The sequence below is a fragment of the Benincasa hispida genome, chromosome 11 (assembly GCF_009727055.1).
Source record: "Benincasa hispida cultivar B227 chromosome 11, ASM972705v1, whole genome shotgun sequence".
NCBI classification, from domain to species: domain Eukaryota; kingdom Viridiplantae; phylum Streptophyta; class Magnoliopsida; order Cucurbitales; family Cucurbitaceae; genus Benincasa; species Benincasa hispida.
Window position 1 is genome coordinate 30355257 of NC_052359.1, and position 14793 is coordinate 30370049.

Sequence of the window (14793 nt, forward strand, 5' to 3'; positions counted from 1 at the left end):
CTTTAATGCCCGTATGCAAGAAGGGGCATCTGTTATAAAAGTTCTCAACATAATGGTCCACTTCAACGTGGTGAAGATAAATGGGTCTGTCATCGATGAAGCCAGTCAGGTTAGCTTCATACCGGAATCTTTACCTGAAAGTTTTCTGCAGTTTTGTTGTAATGTTGTTATAAACAGGATTAACTACAACTTGACCACCTTGCTCAATGAGCTACAGATTTTCCAATCCTTAATAAAAACTAATGAATAAAAGGGTGAGGCAAATGTTGCCTCATCTTCTAAGAAGTTCTACAGAGGATTGACATCTGGTACTAAATTTGTGCCTTCTTCTTAGAGAACCAAAAACTGGAAGAAGAAGAAATGTGGAAAAGGAAAGCTAACCCCCCAGTTGCTGCCAGAGGGGCAACAGGGCCAAGGCTGTAAAGAGAATCTATTTCCATTGTAATCAACATGGATACTGGAAGAGAAATTGTCCCAAATATTTGGCAAAAAAGAAAAAGGTCAAGCAAGATAAATATGATTTACTTGTTTTGGAGATTGTTTCAGTGGAGAATGATGATTCGACTGGGATAATAGATTCATGCGCCATTAACTATGTTTATTCTTCATTTCAGGGAATTAATTCCTGGCGATAACTGGAGGTTGGAAAAATAACAATGCGTGTTGGAACTGGGCACGTTGTCTCAGTTGCAGCAATGGGAGGAATCCGCTTACTTTATAGAATAGTTATATTTTATTAGAAAATGTAGTTGTTCCTGAATTAAAAAAGGAACTTAATTTCTGTAAAGTGCTTACTAAAACAAAAATATTTTGTTTCATTTAATGTAAATAAAATGTTTATTTATAAAAGTGGTATCAATATTTATTCTGCTAAGCTAGAAGATAATCTTTGCTAAGACCATTAGCAACTAAAGCCCTCTTGAACACTAAAATGTTTAAAACTGCGATAATTCATAATAAAAGACTTCAAATTTCTCCTAAGGAAAATGCCCATTTTTGGCACCTAAGATTAGGACACATAAATCTCAATAGGATTGAGAGATTGGTCAAGAATGGACTTCTGAGCGAGTTAGAAGAAATTTCTTTACCTATGTGTGAGTCATGCCTTGAAAGTAAAATGACTAGAAGATCTTTTACTGGAAAAGGTCATAGAGCCAAAGAACCCTTGGAACTTATACATTCAGACCTTTGTGGTTCGAAGAATGTTAAGGCAAGAGGAAGGTTTGAATATTTCATCATTTTTACTGATTATTATTCTAGATATGGGTATATTTATTTAATGTAACATAAGTATGAAGCTTTTGAAAAGTTCAAAGAGTTTAAGACTGAAGTTGAAAATACATTAAATAAAATAATTAAAACATTTTGATCTAATCGAGGTGGAGAGTATTTAGATCTTATATTCCAAAACTATTTGATAGAACATAGAATTGTATCCCAACTCTCAACACCTAATATACCTCAGCAAAATGGTGTATTAGAAAGGAGAAATCGAACCTTGTTGGACATGGTTCGATCTGTAATGAATTATGTTTCCTTACCTAACTCGTTTTGGGGTTATGCAGTATAGATCGAAGCTTACATTTTGAATTGTGTTCTGTCCAAAAGTGTTACTAGAACACCTTTGGAATTATGGAATGGTCGTAAAGGTAGTTTACGCCATTTCAGAATCTGGGATTGCCCAGCATATGTGTTTGAAGCAAATACTAAGAAATTGGAACCTTGTACAAAATTGTGCCTATTTGTAATTTACCCTAAAGGAACGAAGGTGGTTACTTCTACGATCCTAAACAAAATAAAGTGTTTGTGCCGACAAACACTACATTTTTAGAAGAGGACCACATAAAGAAGCACAAGCCCTGCAGTAAGATTGTGTTGAGTGGACTGATAACTTGTAAGAAATACAAGTTATTGTATCTCTTCCATGTGAAAAATAAGAGAAATGCATGAAATTTCGATATACTTTATCAAAGAATTTATACAAAAAATGGAGTATGCGATCACACACTTTAAAAATATAACATATCTAAACTTCGGAGTGATATTGCTATCTTTGTGCAGAATACCCTTCAGCACAACCAGATGAACGCACGATCACATAAGCCAAGTACCCACCGACACGATCAAGCAAGAACTGCCAGAAAAGTGGATGATCGCATTGCTATAAGCGATGAGGCTTGACATGACATGGGCGGTGGGAGTCAAATCATAGACTGCGTTGGTAGCTGACAAGAGAACTTTGTGAAGATTCAATGAACCCCTGAGACGTTGCAGACGGCAGGACAGGATATGAAATTTAATGCGACCCATCAATGCAATCATGAGAAAAATAAGATAAAATAAAGAAGAAAAGAATCCTCGAACGCCTATAAATACCCATGTAATTTTCATGCAAAGAGAACAATAGTGGGAAACGAGAAAACTCTGAGAGGAAACTCTGCTAAAATACCTTCCTGTATTTCCATAGAAATTCCCTAGTGAGAGCTTAGGATTCCTGTGAGAGAGAAAGAAGGATACCACTGTTTAATGTTCTAAGTGAAGTAGTCGTCAAAGGAGCCATAGGGAGCAAGGAATCGTCACGGTCATCACAATACATGATTCGACTGCAGTGTAGACCTCCTCCTTATGTCCCGATTCTTCATCTGCTTCCTAATCAAAGCTGCAGGACCATTCCTCATCTATATCGCATGAGTGTACTTTATTCAAGTAGCTCATCACCTTAATGATGCTGAACTTCAGTTTTTGACCATTGACATTCATTGCAATATCTTCTTTATGTACATCAATCTGAGCTCTGCCAGTGGAGAGAAATGACTGTCCCAAGATAATAGGGACATTTTTATCAGTTTCATAATCAAGTATAATGAAGTCCACAAAAAGGGTGGATTTATCCACTTTACCAGCCCATCTGAAATATGATTTCCTAGGACAGAAGGAAACCTTGCCAGTCATCATATCATCCATACTTTCCAAGGAAAGAGAATCAACTCTTCTTGAAGTGTTAAAAAAAAATACAGCAAAGCCATAGGATGAACCCTTGCTGACATTAAGGGTATAAGCCCATCCTATTGCATGCACAAGGGTCAGAAGGACTTTGTTGAAACTCAACGTAGGTTGAACCCTGCAATGAAAGAAGTGGTAAAAAAGGAAATCATCAAATGATTGGATGCTGGAATTATCTACCCTATCTCATATAGCACATGGGTCAGCCCAGTGCAGTGTCTGTCTCTTATACACATCTAGATGTGCAAATGATTGGATGCTGGAATTATCTACCCTATCTCATATAGCACATGGGTCAGCCCAGTGCAGTGTGTGCCAAAGAAAGGGGGAACGACAGTTATCCCCAATGAGAACAACGGACTAATACCAACATGTTCAGTTTCCAGTTGGAGAATCTGCATGGATTACCGAAAACTCAATGCTGCAACAAAAAAGGATTACTTCCCCTTGCCCTTCATTGATCAAATGCTGGATAGATTGGCAGGGAATGACTATTTTTGCTTTCTAGATGGCTACGTGGGGTATAACCAAATTATGATCGCACCAAAAGATCAAGAAAAAACAACATTCACATGCCCATATGGGACATTCACTTTTCGTCACATGCCATTCGGACTGTGCAATGCTCCTAGCACATTTCAAAGGTGCATGATGGCTATCTTCTCGAATTATCTCGAAGATTCTTTAGAAATATTTATGGATGATTTTTTAGTCTACGGAAGAACATATGAAGTGTGCCTGGAGAATCTAGAGAAAATATTAGAAAGGTGTGAAGACACAAATTTGGTTTTAAATAGGAAAAGTGTCATTTCATGGTGATTGAACGGATTGTTCTCGGCCACAAGGTTCCTAAGACTGGCCTAGAAATTGATCGAGCAAAGATCGAGGCTATTGAGAAGCTGCCACCCCCAACGAATATAAAGACTTTGAGAATTTTTTTAGGACATGCCAGTTTCTATCGCAAATTTTTCAAGGACTTCTCAAATATTGCCAAGCCACTAAATATACTGCTGGAGATGGACCGACGTTTTGATTTCGACGACAATTTTTTAAATGCATTTGAGAAGTTGAAGAAAGCACTAGTCTAGGCTCCTATACTAATTTCACCAGTTGGACAAAACCATTTGTACTCATGTGCGATGCTAGTGGATATGCGATGGGAGAGTTGTTAGCTCAAAGAATAGAAAGGATTCTTCATCCTATCGCATATGCAAGTAAAACCCTTAACAGTGCCCAAGAGAATTGTATGACCACTGAGAAGAAGTTGTTGGCAGTGGTTTTTGCCATGGAAAAGTTTCGACCCTATTTGCTAGGATCAAAGGTCACCATTCACACTGATCACTCTGCTATCAAATATTTGATGACCAAGAAGGATGTAAAACCAAGATTGATCAGGTGGGCCCTATTACTATAGGAATTTGACATAGAGATTGTGGAAATAAAAGGGACAGAGAATAAGGCCGTTGATCATTTATCAAGGCTTGAAAATCATGAAAATAATCGCGTACAACCTTCCATGAATGCCTCATTCCTTGACGAACTATTGTTGAAAATCGATGAGTACTTGCCTTGGTATGCAAACATTGTTAATTTCCTTATTTGCAAGCAATTTTCAGAAGAATATACCTCTAAACAAAAGAAAAGGCTCATACATGATTGTAAATTCTATTATTGGGATGAGCCCAACCTGTATAAAAGGAGACATGATCATATCTTGAGATAATGCATTCCTAAAACGGCATTTCATCGCATCCTCTATCAATGCCATGAATTGTCTTATGGTGGACACTTTGGAAGTCAGCGCACAGCTACGAAGGTCTTGAAAAGTGGATACTATTGGCCTACCTTATTCAGGGATGAACACGATTATGTCATAAAATGCGATAGGTGCCAATGCACCGGGAACATTTCTGGAAAAAAAAAACGAAATGGCAATGAATGTCATCCTGGAGGTGGAATTATTTAAGTCTGGGGAATCGATTTTATGGGACCATTTCCACCATCCAATGGCCACAACTACATCCTATTAGCTATTGACTATGTATCAAAATGGGTGGAGGCAATTTCCTGTGTCTCAAACAATGCGATCACATATCGAAATTCTTACAGGAAAACATCTTCACTCGCTTTGGCACTCTACGTGCCATTATAAGCGATGAAGGTGCACATTTTATCAATCGCATCGTTAGCAAGATTCTTGTCAAATATAACGTGCACCATAAAATAGCAACAACATACCACCCCCAGACCAATGGTCAGGCATAGGTATCAAATAGGGAAATCAAGATAGTATTGGAGAAAGTGGTTAATCTGACACGAAAAGATTGGGATCAAAGGTTAGACGAAACATTATGGGCTTACTGCACTACATACAAAACTCCCATAAGGAATTCCCCATATGCCTTAGTCTTTGGAAATGCATGCTACTTGCCACTAGAACTGGAACACAAGGCATTCTGGGCCAGAAAAAACTCAACTTTGATTTGAACAGTGCGGGAGAGGCTAGAAAGTTTCAATTGTTGGAACTAGATGAATGGAGACTGCAATCATATGAGAACGCCAAGATCTACAAAGAGCGGACAAGGCGTTGGCATGATCAACGCATCCGTAAGAAAAACTTTGAAATTGGCCAAAAAGTTTTATTATTTAACTATCGACTTCATCTTTTTCCAGGAAAGCTAAAATCACGCTGGTCAGGACCATTCATCGTTAAAAAAGTCTGTCCACATGGAGTGGTAGAATTGACCAGTGAAGATAGGACCAACGCATTTAAGGTTAATGGGCAAAGAATCAAGTCGTACTATGGAAGGGGATTTTCATCGCAAAAAAATCTCCATAGACTTGGGGAAGCCTGAATGATGCAATATCCATTACAGGACGCATCACATTTTTTTTGTATACTTTGTTGTTTTTCATTTAGATTGCTTACTGCTTATTTTTTATCTTCTAATTTTTTTTAATTGACTACTTTCTGCTTTTTGTTTAATTATTTTAATTTAACTTTTTTTAGTTAAAATATGTATATATGTAGATATATATATATATATTAGAAATTGGTGTTTTTCTGATGTGATGAGTGTTGCGATGAGGTTGGCGATGTGTAGGAATTATAGCCCAACGCATCTAAAAAAGAACTCATCGTGGGTGAGGGAACGAAACGTCATTCCACCTCAGGTTGGTGAAAAGACGTGTTGTTTGGCATTCATTCCAATCGCTATTAATGTGCGCAACATCATGATTGCCTCGAATCACGAGGTAGTTCATCGTTTCCTCTTCCATTCCTCACCTATTTAAAGCCCTCTTCGAGTATCTTATTTCCATGTGCTTTCATAAACCTTTCCTAAATCCCTAAGCTCTTTATGCCTTAAAGACCTTCCAGCGAAGCTTAAACCTTTCCGATCTTCTTTTCGTCACTTCTTTTCCTCTAGCATCCCAATTGGCCAGACAAAACACCCCATCATCTGCCTGATCATCTACCCCCACCTTCTCCTTGAGGTGGTATCCCCTTCGGTTTCCATTAATTCCACCTCCTTTGTTGTCGCCGTTGCGCCTACCTACGTTTCCACCCGCGGTGGCATCTCAATCGCCATTCTACCCTATGCTTTTCCCCGTAGTTGTAGCCGTGTCTCAATCCGCGTCCCTCCATGTTCACCAACAACCAACCACCTCCACCACAAGCGAGGCACGACTTAGGGACAAGAGAGAGGTCTATGGGGATATTCTTAAAAATCTAAAGCCTCTTGAATCCCATGATGAAGGTGTGGTAAACCAGCTAGGCGATCCGTAGGTTGGGGCTGAACCATCACCGCGTGGGCCTGATAGCGCGGCAAATGAGGAGAATCAAGGTGAAGTGGTTGTCATTGTTGAAGAGGAGCCAACTTTAAAAAGGAGTGGAAAAGGAGGAAGCAAGAGAAGCATTGAGGCAAGTTCCTCCGCCTTATCTGTCGAGGCGTTGGCAAAAGAATTTCAGAAGAAGGCTAAAAAGGTAAGGGAAGGCCTTAGCGATATAAGAAAGAAGGCAGAAGGCTTAATAGCAAAAACATAGCTCCATCGCAAAATTTGCAATGAGGAGCTCGAGTGCATTGAAGTTCCATCGCATCCAGAGAAATCATTAGATAGCGCAGATCGAGCTGCGATGGAACTCAAGAAAGAGCTGTGCGGGAAAAGTGAAGAAGAGGAAAGAGTTAGGAAGGAAAGGGCTCAACGCATCGAGAAGAAAGGAAAGAAAACGATAAAGGAGGTCGATACGAGAAAATGGAAAGAAGTTGAAAAACCAAAGGAAAAGAAGAAAAATGGGGCAGTAGGTGGCACTCTTAAAAAAGAAAAAACACAAAAATAAGCGATGACGAGGAAGAAGGAGAAGGGCAAAACGCCCACAGTAGAGGAGGAAAGAATTCCCAAGAAGCGACCATCAATCCTAATTGAGATGGGTTTCTTCTCGGAGAGCTCCCCTTTACCGCCTTTCATTAGTGAAACAGTCAAGGCATTGGGCTGGAAAGATTTTTGCACAGGGGTCAAAATGGTCAAACCTTTTGTAGTGACCGCATTTTACAAGAGAAAGCCTCACATTAGGCAATATAAAGCTAACCCTGGGGAGGCAACCATTGGATTCGACATCAAGAAAATTAATCACTTATACAACTTGGAAGAAATCTTTGTTGCTAAAGGAAATAGAATTATTGAAAGCCCAACGTCTGAAGAGCAAAGATAAGCATTGAAGGTGGTGAGGCTTCCTGGGACGAAATGGACAGTCCACCACACAACCTAATGTCTGAAGCTAATGTGTGGTTATACTTCATCATGAGAAAGCTGCTCCCCACAATGCATGATCATTCAGTCTCAAGAGAATGAGTAATGGCCATCTTTTGCATCATGCGATTAATCCCTATCAATGTTGGTTGCTTGATCGCAGACGAAATTTGGTCATCTTTCTCTAGGCCAAAGAGACAGCTATTCTTCCCTTCTCTCATCATGGAGCTATGCGTGTCCCAAGGATGGTTTTAAGAGGAAGAAGATGTGGTGGTGAAAAGCACATTGATAAGCAACTCTCTTCGCCACTTAATGAGGTTGTCAGCACAAGAAGTTCAACTTAAGTGGTAAGCGAAGCGGCAGCCTCTGACCCAAACTATCCCAAAAGCCTTTCAGCGCAAGAAAAGAAAGGTTATTATTGCCTCAGAGGTTAACAAAAAAGAACTCCCCTCGCCCCAATTAGAAAAATCTCCACCATCCCAGTCGGGCCCTGATTCCCCCGAGTAAACGTTGATCTCAATATTTGCCCCCAATTGCTTGAAAACCCAACGCCACCCGCTTCCAAAGATGAACCTCTTCCTATCCTCACTCTCGCATCTAGATTATCGACCCACCACCACCTCCTAAAAGACCTCTATACCCCCAATCTAATTCATTATGAATTTTGGTGGCTTTGATTCTTGAAGGGTTGCAACTTTTCATACTTAGAAGCTTAATTTGGAAGTAAGCCTTTTAATGCTTCAGCTCTCAATCATTGCCAATTATTTGCTTATCAAAGGATACCACTGTTTAATGTTCCTAGTGAAGTAGTCGTCAAAGGAGCCATAGGGAGCAAGGAATTGCAGACCATGACTTGATTCTATATTCTTTTATTTTCCATTGTGTATTTGCATTGTACTTTCTTTATCGAAAAAAATCAGACTTTGCAATATTAATACATGTTCATTTTATCTTTTATCCATCTTTTCCATCAATATCATGCCTGAAGCTAATGTGTGGTTATACTTTATCAAGAGAAAGCTGCTCCCTACAATGCATGATCATTCAGTCTCAAGAGAATGAGTAATGGCCATCTTTTGCATCATTCGATTAATCCCCATCAATGTTGGTCGCTTGATCGCAGACGAAATTTGGTCATCTTTCTCTAGGCCAAGGGGACAGCTATTCTTCCCTTCTCTCATCATGGAGCTACGCGTGTCCCAAGAATGGTTTGAAGAGGAAGAAGATGTGGCGGTGAAAAGCACATTGATAAACAACTCTCTCCACCTTTTAATGAGGTTGTCAGTGCAAGAAGTTCAACCTAAGCCGCAAGCGAAGCGGTAGCCTCTGACCCAAACTGTCCCAAAAGCCTTTCAGCGCAAGAAAAGAAAGGTTATTATTGCCTCAGAGGTTAACAAAAAGCACTCCCCTCGCCCCAATTAGAAAAATATCCATCATCCCAGCCGGGCCCTGATTCCCCCCGGGTAAACGTTGATCTCAATATTTGCCCCCAATTGCTTGAAAACCCAACGCCACCCGCTTCCAAAGATGAACCTCTTCCTATCCTCACTCTCGCATCTAGATTATCGACCCACCACCACCTCCTAAAAGACCTCCATGCCCCCAATCTGATTCATTATGACTTTTGGTGGCTTTGATTCTTGAAGGGTTGCAATTTTCATACTTAGAAGCTTAATTTGGAAGTAAGCCTTTTAATGCTCTAGCTCCCAATCATTGCCAATTATTTGCTTATCAAAGGATACCACTGTTTAATGTTCTAAGTGAAGTAATCGTCAAAGGAGCCATAGGGAGCAAGGAATTGTAGACCATGACTTGATTCTATATTCTTTTATTTTCCATTGTGTATTTGCATTATACTTTATTTATCGAAAAATTCAGACTTTGCAATATTAATACATGTTCATCTTATCTTTTATCCATCTTTTCCATCAATATCATACGTAACTAAATTGCCAAATGGGTTGAGAAGTGTGTAGCTGGCACTACTAAACAACAAGAGAATCAAGTGATCAACTTGTTTGATGCATGCTTATATGGCTTGCTTGAATCAATTGAGAGATTGTTCTATGTAAATTTAATGTAAATTTGAAAGACCTTAGATTTGGATCTTATAAAACAAGAGAAGGTATTTCTTAGAAACAAGTATATCCTCTACACATTACACTCATCGCAAGCATCTTAGAAATAAGATAATGTGGCTAGATATACTGAGAAATGTTAGACGTAACCTTGAGTGCATCACTTGATCGCATAATCCACTTAGTTGTTTAGGAAGTGTTGGTGATAATTCTTCTCAACCCTTTCATCATATATCTGTCATTAGATTCACACTGCTTCATTTGGACATAATTTTCATCGCATAATACTTAGATTTAAAATAGGTCATTCACTCAACCATTTTGAACATTTTAATTTGCACTACGATCATATCTTTACTTTCACCGCACGTTGGCAACAATCCCTGCATTCGACCCTAGACTCACCAGCACTCTGGTTGAATTTGCACTTGGGTTCAACCAGATAAAACTAAGCGTTAAACCACAATAGTCTTATCAATCTATCGCATGTTACTAATGCATCAAGTTTTTGGCATCATTGTCGGGGATTGTGATAACTAAGTGTGTTAAAACTATTCTTATTGATCTTTGCAGACCTTGACTTTATGGAGTATTGTACCTTAATTGCAAGAAAGGCGCAAGTGCTGTATGAGCAAAGGAAATACTCTCGAGCTCGTATACGACCCTGAAATTGAGAAAACTTTTCGCAGAAGACAGAGAGCCAATAGAAGAAGACGATAAAATAGAGCTCGTAGGATGGCCGAATAGCAGAACCACTTAGAGGAACTACAAGAGGAAAATGATCACAATGAAGCACTTGCCAACCCAATTTTGTTGGCAAATGATTGCAATAGACCCATCATGGACTATGTGTCACGTCATGCAACTTGTATGATTTCTCTTCATGAATCATACAACCAGCCTTGGATGGACCAAGATTTGAAATGAAGCCCGTAATGCTTCAAATGATTCAAGTGGCCGGTCAATTCGGAGGAAGACGCAGTGAAGATCCCCATGCTCACCTGAGGGGTTTTATTGAAATATGCAACACCTTTGTATTTCCAAACATCACACCAGAGGAAGTACAACTTACATTATTCCCATTTTCACTATACGACGAAGCTAGAAAATGGGCATACTCACTTGAACCAGGGGAGATAACTTAATGGGAACAAGTAGTAGAGAAGTTTATGAAAAAGTATTTCCCACTAACAGAAAATGTAAAGAGAAGAAGGCTGATTACAAACTTTCAGTAGGGAGAATTAGAAACGCTCAACGATGCGTGGGCGAGATTCAAAAGATTAGTTAGGGATTGTCTGCATTATGGATTTTCTTACTGTCTCCAGATGGAAATCTTTTATTATGGTTTGAACTCAGGATCACAGACCGCTGTGAATGCTGCCGCGGCAGGAGGACTACTGGACAAGACATATACTGAGGCCAAGAATATTTTGGATCGGATCTCGAAGAATCACGAAGATTGGCAGGAAAATGAGTATGGGTCCAGGATGAACAGAACTCATAATAATGACACTATTGAAGGAAATCGAACATGAGGATTTCCATGAGTAGCTGAATATATCATTCCAAATTACAATCATGAATGAACATTAAAAATTAAAGTCGTAAACAAAACAAGCAGTTATGCAATCAATATAGAAATTACAGCATGAAACTACAACTGAACAAGGAGAAAAGCTACGAACGTTTGTCAACTCATCTCCACGCTCCTTGCTCACGAACACTAGAACACAACAACCTCGAACGCTCGAACAACACGACCACTCCGAGCACGAACACCGCGCACTAAAACTCCGCAATCGCCTCGGTCACGAACTACCCAGCAACACAAGCGGCCTCCACAGAACCTCAGCAGTGTCGAGTTGAGTATGACACCACCAAGAAGGCTACCTTGGTATTCTCGGTGTAAGAATCCAGAGGGTGGGCTCTGTGTTGACTTGGTTTGAGGCAAAGGAAGGAGGAATCAACAATCGTGTACACGATTGGGCAAGTGAAAGATGGCTGAAACTTATCGTATAGGTTGATGCCTAATCATTTAGCAAAATTTAAGCAATCATCTAACACAAGCTAAGCGATCGTTGAGCTCATCGTTTACCAGCGTATCTGCCGCTTACAAATACTACACGATCGTTTACCTTTTGTTAAGTTGTCGCTTAGTAAATCTGTATTTACTTGACAAGCTTCGTGAGTTTCTTTTTCCAAGAGAAATCTCAATACATTTTTGCGAAAACTTACTAAAATTAGGAAAAAAAATTTCCTTTTATCTCATGGTTACCATGAACCACCAATAACCTCCCACTCAATTGGTTATTAGAGAAAAAGGTTTATTTATCCAATAATTAATATTATTATAAATATAAATGATAACGAACTTATCATACCATATTTATAACCTATAGTTTTAATATTTCATGTCATCAAACATATAAACCATAGTTCTTTTTCTATTCCATGGTACTTAATGTAAATCTCATTTACATTAATCCTCCACTAGACGTATCTCATACATCATTCTGATCATATCATATATAATCAAAATACCTCTTGTCAATTTGAACATTTCAAATCAACACCAAGAACTGATCCTTATTTGAATCCATTGAGCTACCAAGGGGACCTTATGGACCTGTAGCTCGAAGCTCGACCGGTATATGAATAACTGACTAAACTCTTTAATCATGGGATCCACCATTCGTTAACTGTTAGGCATTCCACTAAAGACCAACAACTGAACTCTCCTTCCCACAAATATATTATGTGTCCATCTTAACCAATCAGAAGTGCGACAACCCTTCACAGATTGCTCGTAAGTACAACTCGGCCAATAACCGTTATGCTCCTGTAGATACATCTAACTCCTTAAGTACCATTGATCCCTCTAATGAACATAAGTCATAGTCCTACTATGACTGAGTACTCTCTTCCAAAGAGAAGTTGTGGCCACTATGTTCAAGCCCCAGAATCAGCCCTTAAGGGAGCAATCTCTCTACTTATCCCTGCTTTGGGAAAGAAGTGAATTCCATCTTGTGGATTGAGTTCCCAGCTCCCAGATCAGACAAGTACCCAAAAAGGTAGGCATGTTGAGTTGGCAATCTGGCCACTCTCACCCATACTAATCAAAGGACTGCCCTCAAATGCAAGAGTTCCCAACACTCAAAATTGAGGTCGTGTCACCTATGTCCGTTTAAGTGAGATGTAAGTCTCTAGTATCAACGACGTTATATACAGAGTCTAGTCATCTCGTAGTCCGGGTATGTTTACAAACTCTTTGTATAGAATACCCCCGCTCAGACATCTCTGATCCATTTATAAAGGCCCTCACGGCTAAGGTGTTTGAGGGTCACCTGCAGAGTATGGGTTACAAGACAGGCCACATCTAGTCTAGATCAAATGGGATTTTTGTATTGGGCACATGTCCTAGTTTACTGTTTTGTGTACTTTTATATTATTATGACTTTTATGATGTACACTCCACTAACTTTAGGATAAGTGAGAGACTATTGGGTTTAATGCCTTAAATCTCGTGGGTCCTGTGGTTTGTAATTGTAATGTATAAACGATTTATTTATTTAATAAATATGAAAGGTTTTATTTGGCATTGAGTAGCATTAACCAATAAACTAACATCCGAGGTTATCTTCTGTAGCATAAACATGTATGTAGAGACATACATGTGGATCATGTTTAAATTATAACCTAAATGGTCTGTAGTAGATGGATAAGATTTGGTACCTTATCCTGGTGACACTATGAATATGACCTGCTTTGTAGATGTTACAATTGTTGTAATGTCACACCCCCTCCCTAGCCTTAGCTCCAAGACTTGGAAGAGAGCATGAAGATATACTAGTAGCATTCCAAGAACATTTTAATTTAACATTTCCCCTTTTATCTATTAAAAACCTTAACATGTTTACAGTAAATCTATTTAAATTTCATACATATAGCTCAATTTCTATACTCTTCTATTACATGATCTGAGCCGTGCCCTGAGAAATTTTTAAGTCCTGGTGTTTTGGTGGTTGTAGACTCCTTCTTGAACGCCTCCGCTTTGTAACCTGGGGGGGGAGGAATAGAAGAAAATATTTGAAAGAGTGTGAGCTAATAAGCCCAGTGAGTGGTGCCTTTTAAAATAATAATCACTTTACAAAACATATTTTTGAGAAGTCAATCACATAATCACAATTTTAGTATAATCTATGCATGATCATGTGTAATTTCAGTAAATCATTATCCTCCAGTCTCATGCTATACTTGGCATGTTCACATCATGCATATATTAACAATCATAATAACTTTTTATGGAAACTTTCCTATACCCTGCTTTCCCCGCCATTGTGCACATCGACAATTATTTCCCGCTAGTCATGCTTAGGTATCTTGACTATATTTCTCGTCGGTCGTCACCGACTATCATTTCTCGTCGACTGAAGCCGACTATATTTTCCCGTCAAGTACCCTTTTTAAGCATGCTAACTTATGTATTTCGGTTATAATCTTAGTTTCCATAGAAATTTCACAGACAATATCATGGCAAGCAAAACATCATAATCATGCATCTTGTACGCCATGCATTTACTCATATAGCATTGCATAAAGCTAAATAACCACTCATCATAAGCACGATTTTCTACTAAAATCACTTTGAGAATACCTTCCTGAGAGTTCTTCCATATCAATGAAAATTCCTCAATTAACATTTGTTATTTCAGTAAATAATGCTAAAATAGCCAAAATACCATTATATAATAAAAGTACTAGCTTACCCCACTCCAAACCTAGCCAAAATCCTAAAATCATCCTCTTTTGAGGTTATTTGGACTGTGGCAGACAGCTAGGCGTTTGACTGTGTGTAGGGTTGGCGTGCTGTGTCGCACAGTGGGCTGCTGCATGCATGATGTGTTGCACAGTGGCTGCTGCATGCGTGATGCGTCGCACGGTAGGCTGCTGTGTTGGGCTGGCG